Source organism: Nematolebias whitei, chromosome 16 (assembly GCF_014905685.2).
Source record: "Nematolebias whitei isolate Nwh7 chromosome 16, NemWhi1, whole genome shotgun sequence".
NCBI lineage: Eukaryota > Metazoa > Chordata > Actinopteri > Cyprinodontiformes > Rivulidae > Nematolebias > Nematolebias whitei.
Window position 1 is genome coordinate 33,786,265 of NC_056513.1, and position 11,976 is coordinate 33,798,240.

Here is an 11,976-nt window from a genome sequence, read left to right on the forward strand (position 1 = left end):
AGAAGATGGGCCTGTGATTGAAAAGTTCAATTTCCGGTACTGTCAACATCAAAATGTGGTTGGAAAATATGAAACACCCGCAACCTGCCTCCACCCTTATTTGCCCCACTCTGGGCCTCTGAGCAAGGCCCTTAACCCCCATGATCTGCTCTCACAAAACAGGTCTTTCTTGAAAATGAGTTTTCATGACTCAGAGACTACCTGTATAAATAAAGGATGAAAATAAAGGGAAGGTTGTTGAGCATCAGGAATCTGAGCATTGGTGATGGATACTTACAGAAAATCACAAAGATGGAGCTAAACAGGGACAACACTTGAAGTTTTTCATTTCAAAAACAGAAACATACAGATGGTCTGACTGAACATTGTTGGATTCTGGATTATTGAGCACAAATTTTGGTGTTTTTCTTTTCACTTTTCTTCTAATGGGACTCAGTGTTTGCTTGTTACTTAAATAAGTTGATGAGGTCAGTTAAGAAATAGAAAGTTCCTGGAGAAACTTAGATGAGTACTGCCAAGTGGCAGACATTTTAAAATTTAGATTTGACAGTACTATGTGTCGGAGTTCGCTCTCAACTACCACTATACCAAATTTCAGCTCAGAATGGCAAAAAAAAAAATCAATTAGTTAATTTTTTAGTCTACAGTGATTATCTTAGATTTTTGATTTGGATTTACTTTGTGATAGGAAACGTTCTCAGCTATAACCTCACCACATGTAAAAATAGATGAGTTAAACAATTTAAATGTAGCTTTGGTGGCCATCTTTTGATTTTTCATTTGTATTCGATATTTATTGGGCATTGCGCTCAGCTACCATCACACCAAATTTAAGCGTAATATCTCTAAAAATGGATGGTTTATAGTATTTTTATTTTATAGCTCAGGCGGGCTCTTGAATTTTTGATTTGCAATCAGAGATTATTAAGGATTATTGTCAACTACCAATTCACCAAATTTCAGCTTAAGTTCAAGTTCAAATTTCTTTATTGCCATTTGCATCAGATGTGGTACAGGAGGTGGAACGAAATTGTGTACTCAAGGTCTCAGTTACACCCAAAAATAGCAAAAAATTTAAAGTATAAAAATGAAACAGTATATAAGGATCTAAGATTTACACTAAGATATACGCTAAACACTAATAGTGTAAAATAATATAGTATATTAAACAGCAGCCTGAACATCCGTAAAGAGCAGATGGGTATGAATTCTTCTTCTTCTTTCGGCTTTTCCCTCTTCAAGGGTCTCCACAGCGAGTCCTCCTCCTCCATCTCACTCTGTCCTCACTCCAACTACCTCCATGTCCTTTCTAGGGCTGAGTATCGAACCTCGGTTCTTTTTTGGTATCGACCGAACTGCTTCAGTCGGTGTTAAGCTCAAAACATGCCTCTTCTTTCGGTGTCAAATTTCGGTGATTGGCTGTAACGTGACACGTGGTTTCAGCATGCAGGCAGGTAGACAGACATATAGCAAACAGACATACATGTTTACACCCAGAGCTGTTATAGAGCTGCTGTATAGCTGTATGTCTATGGTGCTGGTTACGTCCACAGACAGGGTTCACATGTCCAGCACGTGTGTCGTCGAACGGCTTCAATTTACGAGCGGAAAATTGCTCCGTGTTTGTTTGCAAAGAGAGAGAGAGACACAGTCTCCTCCTCTCAGTGTTAAAGTCAGCCTGTGAGTGTCAGAGCCCGAACGGCCTGATTCAACATCTCCACGACCGGACTCTGCTTCGCACCAAGGATGGAGCTGTGTCTGGGATTTCATCTGGTAGTTTACGTTTTTTAACATTACTACAGCTTAATACGTGCATCGCGGTGAGTCAAACTAGGATCCATGTAACGTTAACTTTAAGATATTAGTGTGTAGCTTTAATTTATGGCTATGTATGTAACTAGCTAAAATCAAAAGCTAACTAAAGATTGACAGTAACAGATAAAGCTTAGCTTGTGAAAATGTGCTCATCCATCGGGTCATCTGCTTAAACAGTTCACCTAATGTTCACTGTTTATGTTAATGTTCTCCTCACAGGAGCCTCTGACCCTGATGTGAGGAGGACAGACTAAAGAAAAGCAAGATGAGGGCCACAGGACCGTCACAAACTTTGTTGTTAAAAGTTTGCTGCCTTTTTCTACAGTGGAGGCTGCATGGTGGAGGTAAGTTAAGCTGTAAATTATTTTGTTGCCCAGTTAAACTTTTATCTCTCAGCCTAGCTAATGTTTTTTGAGCAATAATAACACAACCATGTTATCGTTGTTGTTTTGTGTCTCATGTCAATTAGGGAGATAATAAGAGCCCTAAACCCCAGAGAACCACAGAGAAGATTCAGGAAGAGACACAGAGGTACAGATGTCTGCATCAACCCTAACCTCAGTGAATCCAGTGACCTGCTGGTGGGATGTGAGGGACACTATGCCAATGCTGTCAAACTTGGCAACCAGGTATCTGTGTGTGCCACAAGCATCATCCACACCCTCAGAGTGAACATTTTCTACTGCTGGAGACACCATCAGCCAGGAGTGGGCTTGTTTGTGTCCAGAGAAAGCAGGCATGCTGATTTTTCTGAAGAAAAACTGCTAAGTGAAAAGGTCCTCGGTGTGTAGCAGTGAGCATTAGACACTGACGTGTCACTGGTTCTATTTTGTATAGGCTTCGCCCTTTAAGAGCTGTCGCTGGTGGGTTTATCCCGTCATGCAAAACATTGCAATGGAAAAATTAGTCCATGCCCACCTGTTGTGTGGGCCCCACCCGGTCCGTATAAATTACGTTAAGAGCGGGTAATCTGCTCCAATTTTTCTTCTGCAAGCTAATAGCACTGTCAGAAGAACGAAGAAGGGAAGTTGTCCAGCTTGACCGGCACAACCTTTGTTAAGGCTGCCTGGGGTCCCGCCACGCCAACGTCTTGCCGTCCGGTGAGTTCTCCTCCCCGAGGAAAAGCAGATGAGCAGCCTTGTTTCAAGGTAAGCGCCGAGAAATATTTTTCAGTGGCGGGTTGCTACCCGCTAGACAACGCCATCGACCCTTTTTTCCTTTTAACGCCGACTCTCGGAGCGAATCGGATGGTTTCTTCGGAATAGGCGACGTCAGCAGCAGCCCCGGCTGCTCACTTCCTCCTGGAGAGCATAGTGTCGGAACGAGGGGGGCTGAGCGGATGCTCACCCCCCCCGGGCCTTTTGGCATCGGCGACCACACCGCTCCCAGCTGTTGGTGCCCTCCTCTCGGAGCTGCTCGGCATAATCCAGGAGGCGGCTGACATGAAGGGACTTTTTTCCGTCCCTTTCCTTCTCCCGCCCAGATTGGACGATCTAGCGAGAAGGTTTTTTGGCTCCACCCCGGCTCGCCGTCCTGATCCCATCTGACCTCGTTTTCCCAGCAGTGACGTCCTACTGGAACGAGGCTGCAGCCGGACCTGGTAGACTGAGAGTGCCGGTTTTCACATTCACGTCCATCACCAGAGTGGAAGGGTTTTACTGAGCGTAAATTCCCTCGGTGCCCACCTGGAGCCAAGCCTGGCAGAGGCTCCCGGAGCAAAGATGTCCAGGTTGGACCAGTGTCCTGCGCCTCTGTGGATGCATGACCAGACGGTGACGTCGCTCTCCAACCGAGCTCACCAGTATGCATTCCAGGTGGCCGCAGCGAACGATAACGTTGCGCCGCTGACGTACAGCATCTCAGAGACCGGAGGGACAGACCTGCCTCAGGAGACTAAGAGATCCGTCTGCAAGGCGTCTGACGTCACCCTCAACCCGTGTGCCTCGTCTGCTGTCTGCCTGTCTCACATCGCAGCCTGGATGACAATGGTTCAGAGGTCCACCTGGCTTGTCACTCCCACTCCCTGTCGGAGACGCTGCAGATGGACTCACTGGAAGGCCCCATCAAGACGGACGCGCTGTTTGGAGCCAATTTTCAAGGACATGCTTGAGAAATCAAAGAAGCCGGAGGAGGTGTCGAAGACTGTGCGCCATCTGATCAAGCCGCACCCCTCCTCTCCCCCCCCGCCCGCTGGAGAGTGTGCCGTGGCCGAGACAGCAGAGACGCGCCACAGCTGCAGCAGCGTCTTCTCGCTCCGCTCCGCCGCCAGCCCCTCCCGTCAGAGTACAGCCCTCCTCATCCCGACAAGCCGCAGGGCTCACGGGGGAGAAGATTAAAAAATGATTCATTGCGGAGGATGTGTGTTTGCATAATGGTTTGAGTTTTGGAATAAAACTTAAACATCATTCAGGAATTAAAGTGTCTGATTTAAGCCTGAATGTCAGTTTGTATGATCTCAAAGCGGCTTTTCCTCACACATCCTCCACACAAGCGAGCCGGTGTACTCCAAGCAGGTTTTAAATCACCGCAGCCCGAGAAAACAAACAAAATGCGCGCGTGAGTGACACAGCAGCCAAAGTGAATGTTTTCAGCAGACCAAGTCCATTGGGAAACCTCGCTCTCAGCCCAAGCTGTGCGCTGCCTCCTCAGCGCACGCCAGCTCACATCAGCACAGATGTGAGCCCGCAGCCTGATTGTGGCACAGAAGCGCTGCGCCCCAACAGCATCGGCAACCCTCAACTACACGGCTCCGCATGCTCGGGGGTGCGCGCACCTTCCCTCAGCTCACATCAGCACGGATGTGAGCCCGCAGCCTGAGCGCGGCACAGTAGCACCGCGCCCCCGCGGCAACAGCAGCCCTCACCCACAGCTCCGCATGATCAGGGGCGTGCGCGCACCTTCCCTCAGCGCACGCCAGCTCACATCAGCACGGATGTGAGCCCGCAGCCTGAGTGTGGCACACATGACGGCGGTGATTGGCATCCGTAAATCACGTGACGCAGCATAAACGCATGCCCGCTTCCCGAACGTTACGTGGAGTGGCAGCGAGCGTGCGCTCTAGACAGATCGATGGACCGTTTTATCAGCAGGGGATACATGCTGCAGTTACAGCTCAAACCCCTTGTTTAGAGGAACTTTAGAGACGTTTCTGTCATCTCCAGAACAGATTTCCTCCCTCCACGCAGAAGTTCAGGAAATTCTGATAAAAAATGTAATTTCCAGGGTTCCAGAAGGAGAGGAAAACACAGGGTACTACTCTACTCTACTCTCATCACTTCCTGGTCCCAAAACGGACCGGAGGGATGAGACCCATCTTAGATTTGTCAATTTTCAACTATGAGACAACATTTCCATTCAAAATGCGTCAAGTCGGCTCTGTAGCCGCTACACAGAGCAGGGAGGTGAATTCTGTTTTATCTGGACGATCTGTTGCTGCTGACCCGTTTTTCCAGACAGGTGGCAGCAGTGAAACTCACGTGAAACTGGCAGAGTGATAACAGCTGTTTCCATCATGAAGTTATTAAGGACATGTCGCCTGCTCACATGGTGTGACGCCTCCATAAGTGGTTCGCTCGTTTGCATGTGGACCCGGTGAGGCAGAAGAGACGGTTGATCGCTGTGCCCCCCTCCGTGAGAATCGACCTGAGATACTGGGAAACCCTCTTGTTCTGTCGGAGGGAGTTCCCGTCAGCAGACCTACGTCACACGTGTCAGTCTTCACAGACGCGTCCCTGTCAGGTTGGAGAGGCACATGCATGTCTCGAGCTGTGGGGTTGCTGTGGCCACCCCACACAGCAGCTCATATAAATGTTTTTGGAGTGTCGTACAGTTTTGAATGTGGTTCAACACTTTGCCTCTGTGCTGCGGAATCAACATGTGTTGATTCACACAGACCACAAGTGACTGCTGCATACATAAACCGGCAGGGGGGTGCGTGCTCAGCCCAAATGTTACACATTGTGAGATAGCTACTGTGTTAGGCACACCAAAATCTGCTCTCCATCAGAGCAGTGTACATCCCCGGTGTTCTGAACGGGGGGCGGATGTGATGTCCAGGGACGGTCCGCGTCACGGGGACTGGACCCTCCATCCAGAGCTGATGGCTCAGACGTGGCAGAAATTTGGCAAAGCGGCCATGGACCTGTTTGCAACATGAGAGAACGCTCAGTGTCAACTATGGTTCTCAATGAGCCCGCGAGACGAACCACCGCTAGGGGTGGACGCGTTTGCTCACAGCCCGTGGCCCAAAATGTTTCGTTATGCATTTCCCCCACTCCCTCTGATATCACAGTTTTCTGAACCGAGTTCAGGAGGAGGGACTGACAGCTCTCCTGGTGGCTCCTGAGTGCGTGAATGCCCCATGGTTCCCAGTTCTACGACACCTGTTATCGGGGTGCCTGTGGAAACTGCCGTGGAGGGAGGATGCTCTCCTCCATGCGGGAGGAATGATCAGGAGTTACCCAAAAATAGGCCAGCACCTTTGGGTCTGGCCGCTGAGCGGATCCGCTTAGAGAGGATGGGTCTCTCTCAAGATGTAGAGCGTATGATCCAGGATTCACGTGCTACATCTACCACAGCGCTGTACACATCAAAGTGGACAGCTTTTCAGCGCTGCTGTATGGAGAAAGGTGTAGAGGCCACCTCATGTCCACTAGGTTGTCGTGCTGTCCTTTCTGCAGCAGCTGATGGACAGAAATCTGCCATTCAGCATGATTAAAACGTACACTGCAGCCATCTCTTCTTGTCACAAAGGTTTCTTGGACAGAACAGCTTTTAATCATCTGCTGATGAAGCGTTTTTCAAAAGGTGTACAGAGACGCAGGCCTGTTTTCACGCCCACTTGCTCCACAGTGGGATTCAACGCTGGTTCTGCGAGCCCTGATCAAAGCTCCATTCGAGCCACTAGATCAGGTTCGGTTTAAATTCTTGTCTCTTAAAACAGCCCTGCTGTTGGCTTTAACATCTGTTAAGAGGGTTAGTGATTTATTTGCCCTCTCTGTCGCTCCGTCATGCCTCAGGTTTAAGCTGATGGCAGTTTCAGCTGATCTGAGACCTAACCCAGTGTTTATGCCTAAAACATCACAAGCTTTTTTAAATCAAGAGTGATATCATTGGAGGGATTTTTCCCTCCTCCCCACAGTCAGAAGAAGAAGCATCTTTCCATCTTCTCTGCCCTGTACGTGCGTTGACGTGTTACGTAACACGCACGACGGCATTGCGTCAGACTCAACATTTGTTTGTGCACTATAGAGACGCATCTGCAGGTCACCCGTTATCCACCTAGCGCCTGTCACACTGGTTGTGTGAGGCCATTTCTGAAGCCTACAGAGCATCAGATTTAGAGCCTCCTGACAACCTCAGGGCGCACTCGACCAAAGATATCGCATCTTCGACTGCTTTGCATAATGGTATGTTAATTCAACCTTTAATTAGACAGTTAAATCCCATTGAGCCTCGAGGACTTATTTACAAGAGAGACCTGAAACGTCACCTGAAATGTCAATGCAGGATATTTGCACTGCAGCCGCGTGGTCAACATCCTGTTCATTTATTCGCTTTTATTTACGTGATGTGACGGCTCGTTCCATGACATATTCTGTCCTTAGTGCCTCAACAGAATGAATATTGTTGTTCCATGGAATCTCGTTTAAACTCACATCTGACTGCGTGCATTTACAGTGTGAGATGTTATCAGTCACAGGTTATGACTGTTGTTCTTCCTGTATGGTTATTAATCAGTTCATGACTACTGTCATCATTCAGTTCATTTGATTAATAATCAGTTCATTTATTATTAATTTGTTCATATTGAAGACCGTGGATCTGCTCTGTTCACGGCCTTTTTCAGCCTCTCCTCTTTTCTGTTAGAAAACCTTTCCGGGGCGTTCATGCACTCGGAACGTGTAAATTACGCAATGCGCATCTGTGCATGGTGCGCATAATTACGCAATGCATATTTACGCACATGGAGAGCTGAGTGACAAGATGTTTTTTGGGCTTAGTTTAGTTCCACTCCCATATAAACGATCATCTGGGCCGGGAGAATCGAGCTCTTCTCCCAGTTTATGGCGAAGCCGAGATTTAACAGGTGTGACATCAGCGCTTTGGTTTGCACTGCTGCTTCCTGCCTGGATCGGGTCAGCAACAGCAGATCGTCCAGGTAAAACAGAATTCTCATCCCTGCTCTGTGTAGCGGCTGCAGGGCCGTCTCCACGCATTTTGAAAACGTGCGTGGGAGTAACCGAACGGAAGCCTGTTGTATTGGTACTGGGTCCCTTGGAAGGAGAAGCGCAGGAACTTTCTGTGCTTTGGAATGATTGGAATGTGAAAATAAGTGTCTTTGAGATCGATGCGCTAAGGGGAGGCGTGCACACCCTCAGCAATGCGACATCGCTTGGGTGGGGGCTGTTGCCGCCGCGGGGACACGCGTTTGTCTCCCCTGCTGTTAGAAGGGGCAGAACACACCCTGTGCTGAGAGCGAGGTTTTCTCCTGGGCTTGGTCTGTTCAAAAAATTAATTTTTTGCTGCTGTGTCAAGCAAGCATTCTGTGTGTTTTCTCGAGCTGCGGTGACTTTTTAAAAACCTGTTTGAGAACACCGGCTCGTTTTGTGTGGAGGATGTGTGCAGAGAAGCCGCTATGAGATCATTTGAACTGACAGTCAGGCTGAAATCAGACACTTTATTCACTGAATGAAGTTTTCGTTTTATTTCAAAACTCAAGTCATCATTATGCACACACACATCCTCCGCAAGGAGTAATTTCTTAAATCTTCTCCCCCATGAGCCCTGCAGCTGGTTGTTCCAGGGCGGCGCCTGTTGGCGATCTCTGGGGAAAAACTGAGCTGCTGGTTGCCAGGATGAGAAGGACTGTTCTCTGGCTGGAGGGGCTGGCAGCGGAGCGGGATGATGCTGCTGCAGCTGTGGAGCGTCTCTGCTGCTGCCTCTGGCCGCGACGATCCTTCCAGCAGGCGGGGGGGCGGGGGGGGGGGGGTGTGCGGCTTCATCAGATGGCGCACAGTAGGGCTGAAACGATTCCTCGAATCATTCGAGGACCTTGATTACAAAAAATCCTCGAGGCAAATTTATCTGCCTCGAAGCTTCGTTAAACTGTTCACTTTCATTTTTCTAGCCGGACGGTTTTTGTGTTACACAAAGCTTGCACTTCCGCTAGCGCTTCTGCTTTTGCCTGCGCGCATGTGTTTACAGCTATGGAGGGAAACGGAGAACAGCCCAGAAAACGACAGAAACTATCCAAAGTTTGGGAACAATTTAAATTAAACAGAAAAAATAATACAGCGCAATGCATCCACTGCAAAGCCGAACTCGCATTCCACAACAGCACGTCATCAATGTTGCAGCATCTGAAAACACCCGCTGTATGAATCAAACTCGTCCGCAGCTGGGAACATGTATCATTTATGTTCTCTTTGCAAAATACGTGAACCTAAATGTATGATAATCTGTCATGTTATACATGTAAAATGAGGCATATTTTTGCTAACATAACGTTACACTACATCTACCTGGCAGGGTAGCTTGTGTGAGAAAGAAAACAAAACAAAACTGCAGGACTTGATGCACATTTGTTAACGATAAAAGCCCAGCAACAGACTTATGCATTTATTTATTGCTGTACTTCCATCCTGACTTAAATGAGATATTTAGGGTGAATATTTTGTGTAAATGTATTTACACAAGGTAATAGGATTTATTATTTTCTTGCTACTGCTGTTTATGACTTGAAAACTGGGAGTAATCTACATTTATTACTACTGTTGTCATATTTGTTTATAGCTAAGCAATCAAGACAAATAATAGTCTTAATAAAAAAAATAGCAATGTATTTTTAACATTTACAATTACAAGTTAATTCTGCAGAACTCAAATGTACAATCTTTTACATTATCTATCTTACTTACTTAATTTCTAACATATAAAGATTCCGTTCAGTTTTCCAATCCATAAAAAATATTTTACAGCATTTAGATATTAGAACACATAAATAAAAACATTTTAATTTTATCCATTTAGATTAATGGTTAAAAATAATTCAGTGACAGAGGGTTTTATTTAAAGCATCCTCAAACCTCACACATGAATAAAAGCTTAAAATGCATAAATCAAATACAACTGACACTAATGTTACTTTGATTGCAGCAGGTCATCAAAGTGTAGATTACCCCTTAACAATATTATATAATTTTATAATATCCAATGAAGTACACTTGAAAATGTATTAAGGCATAGCTATGAACAAAAAAAAAATAATTTTATTGTACTTCTTTTCAGTAAATTGCAGAGTCACACATCGGACAGCTTTGTGCAAAGGGCACCAGGATGTTCAGTTCTGCAAGCAGCAGACTTCACCAAAAGCATTTTAAATATGATCATCACGGACATGCAGCCGCTGTCTGTGGTGGAAGATGAAGGCTTCCAGAAAATGATCTCAACCTTCAATCCAAATTATGTCCTTCCCTCCAGATCCTACTTTATAAAAATGGTGGAGAAAAAGTATGAAGAAATCAAAGACAAGCTGAAAACACTGAAAGAGACTGACAGCATTGCTCTCACAACCGACATTTGGACAAGTGTTGCCACAGAGGCATATCTTGGGGTGACGTGCCACTTTCTTGGGGAGGACTGGAAAATGGAGTCCCACAGCCTGACAACAATGCCGCTTGAAGAAAGACACACAGCAGCAAATATTGCAGAGTGGCTTGAGGATGTACCTTGTGCACCAAGTATGTAAATGACAATAGAAACTTTGATCCTTGAAAACGCACAAGTGGATTTTGTTATACCTCAGACTTTCAAGTTGAATTTATAAAGGGCAGTGTTTACTGTTTTTGCTTTAAATTGTTTTCTATTACATGTTAATGTACTTTTTTCACTTCTCTCTTCTGTTTTTATATTTTAGAAAAAAAAAGTTTTGCTACACTTCAGAGAAATGGAGGTTCAACATGTTATATTACATTTTAAAATAAAATATTTAAAAATGAGGAATTAAATGGATTATTTACTTAATGTTCTTTTTCATGTATTTAAATGAGTGGTTACTGCAGAACCTGACAAATTTTGTTTTCGATTACTCGATTAATCGCAAGAATATTCTATAGATTCCTCCATTACTAAAATATTCGTTTACAACAGCCCTAGCGCACAGTCTCCGACACCTCCCCCGACTTCTTCGATATTTCCAGCATGGCTTTGAAATTGTCTCTCAACAGCGCATCCGTCATGATGGGACCCTCCAGCAGGTCCTTCTGCAGTTTCTCCGGCAGGGAGGGGGAGTGTCGAAGCCAGGTGGACCTCTGGATCATTGTCATCCAGGCGGCGATGCGAGCCAGGCATACAGCAGAGGAGGCGCACAGGTTGAGGATGACGTCAGATGCCTTGCAGAGTGAGCTCTTTGTCTCCTCAGGCAGGTCTGTTTCCTCCAGCCTCCTTGAGATGCTGTAGGCCAGCAGAGCGACGTTGTTCGCTGCGGCGGCCTGGAACGCACACTGGTGAGCTCTGTTGGAGAGTGACGTCACCGTGATGATGCTACAGCGGGTGTTTTCTCTTCAGATGCTGCAAAATCTACGACGTGCTGTTGTGGTTACTCCAGTTCTGCTTTGCAGTGGAAGCATTGCTCTGTTTTCAATTCAGTTTATTCAATTCAGTTTATTTATATAGCGCCAAATCACAACAAAGTTGTCTCAGGGCACTTTACAGGAACATTTACATACATAAAAGCCAATTAGTAAAGTTCTCTATCTAAGGAATCCAGCAGACAAGTTGAATCTTGGCTTCGTTGCAGTCTCCCATCCCGAGCAAGCAAAGTGGCAACAGTAGAAAGGAAAAACTCCCTTTTAAAAGGAAGAAAATTCCAGCAGAACCAGGCTCAGGACAAGCGGCCATCTGCTTTGACCGGCTGGTTTGAGAGGACAGGAAGGAGAGACAGACGAACATAGAATGGTAGGTCCAGGTATAGGTCAAGGTGTATCTGAAAGACAAAAAAACACATGTTAAGGATAGAAAAAAATAATTACAAATACAAAAATGGTTGAGCAGAGTAAGTAAAGACATTAGTAAAGTGAAAATTGTGGTCAGTTTGTCCTCCAGCAGTCTAAGCCTATAGCAGCATAACTAAGGGACAGCTCAGGAAACCCAAGCCAACCC